The sequence below is a fragment of the Myotis brandtii genome, unplaced genomic scaffold (assembly GCF_000412655.1).
Source record: "Myotis brandtii unplaced genomic scaffold, ASM41265v1 scaffold115, whole genome shotgun sequence".
NCBI classification, from domain to species: Eukaryota; Metazoa; Chordata; class Mammalia; order Chiroptera; family Vespertilionidae; genus Myotis; species Myotis brandtii.
The window spans coordinates 11071523-11073516 of record NW_005353967.1 but is presented as its reverse complement, the minus strand read 5'-3'; positions in this window follow the sequence as shown (position 1 = coordinate 11073516).

The window sequence follows — 1994 nt, the reverse complement described above, 5'->3', positions numbered from 1 at the left end:
ATGAAGATGACAAGTTATTAATTTAGCATTTATATTTCAGGGTAAAGAATAAATGAGGGAGAACTGATAGATTGAAATAGATGAAAAGAGTTACATAGTTACATGGGCACACTCACTTTGTGAAAATTTATTGGATTGAACACTTTCATCAAGTTTTGTATTTATGCACTTTTCTGTATGCTTTTTATACTTCAATAAAAAGTTTTTTTTAAAAAAGACAAGGGCCCTAACCAGTTTGGTTTAGTGGATAGAGCATGAGCCTGAAGACCAAAGGGTTCGATTCTGGTCAAGGGCAGGTGCCTTGGTTGCAGGATTCTCCCCAGCCCCGGCCCTGGTCAGGGCTCACGCAGGAGGCAACTAATATATGTGCTTCTCTCACATCAATATTTCTCTCTGTCCTTCCTTCTCTTTTCCACGCTCGCTAAAAATCAGTGGAAAAATATCCTCAGCTGAGGATTAAAACAACAACAAAATTTTAAAAAGAAACAAGAGATCAACCTAATGCAATATATGGATCCTGATGCCAATAAAGGGAAGTTTTTAAAAAATCCTTTTTTGCAATTGAGAAAATCTGAAATCTGATGAAATTAAGGAATTATTTTTCTAAGAGTAGTAGTGATGTAGTAATGGTTATTTATTTTTTAGTCCTTTTATTTTACTTGAATGTGTGTGCCACAAAACTTGTTTGTTGAAACTGGATGGTGGATACATTGGAGTTTTCTACTTTTGTATGTGTTGGAATTCTCTGTAACGCAATTAAAATGCAAACACACACACACATGGATCCATTTCTCTCGCTAATAATTTTTCACCCTTACTAATACTGTTTTTTTAAATTCACAGTCATTGGAGGAGAAAAGGAATCTTTTGGGAAATTTTCATTACTCTGTTTAGACGCAGGATGGCACTCTTTGAATAAGTAATTAGTCAAAGTCCACTTCTCACTGGATAAGCTCCTTTCCTTTACAATATTGCTACTTCCTAGGGCAGTTTGTCTTAGTTGAGAGTAAAAATTGTCAAATAGCTTATAGAAATGATTACTATTCACACCTTAGTTTAGTTTTCTGTGATGGCTGTGTTTATCCACCACCAGTTTTTGAAAAATTAAGGACAAAGTCCACAACAATTTAAAGGATGGGTTTGATGCAAAAACAGCTCTGTGGCTACTCTTCTTATTTTTGACATTTATAATTATTGCTAGGAGATCAGCCACCTCTTGTGTGCTAATGCAAACATCTATATTTCTATATGAACCATCTTTATTTAAAACTGTGAATGCCAACCACAGAACGTATTTCTACGTTTTCAATGGCATTGAGCCAAATACTACTGATTTAAGGTCAAGATGAGGACTATTGACTGTGGACAGATGCTTTCCCCTTTCAACCCTCAAAAAAGAATTCTTGGACGTTCTCAGTCTGATTCATGCCTTCTTTTAGCCAACTATTCATGTATTCACCAGAAGAATTACACCTACTACCTCCGGTGTAGGAAGAAAAAAAAAAATCAAATGAGCAATAATGTTAGCAGAAGCTTGAAACTTAAGCGCCTGTTTTCAGAAAGGTCCTCCTCCCCACCCCCTTCCCTCCGGTCCAATTCCCTTTTCTGGTTCTGGCCATCGGAAATTGACTTGGCGTTAACTACCGACTGGAATTTCAAGGCGTCAATTCCTCCACCCCCACCCCCAACCTTGGAAACTCTTAAACCTCTTCCTATCCTGCACTCAACGGTAGAAACAGATAAATGATGCAGCAGATTCCACCGCTGAAAGACAACATTTGTCCTGAGCTATTTTCACTTTTTTTCCCCTCTCCTGTTTCCGATTAGTGTGCCAGACTTTGTTTGCTTGCTTAGGACATGGAAAACATATTTGGGCATTTCCCCCACAGTTTTATGCCAGTGGCTTTCTCCCAGCAAATGAAAGTGAAAGTGCTACGTTGTAGTGGTGTTTTATCCTTAAAGTATGGACTGGCTTCTGGGGGGTAGGGGGTGGC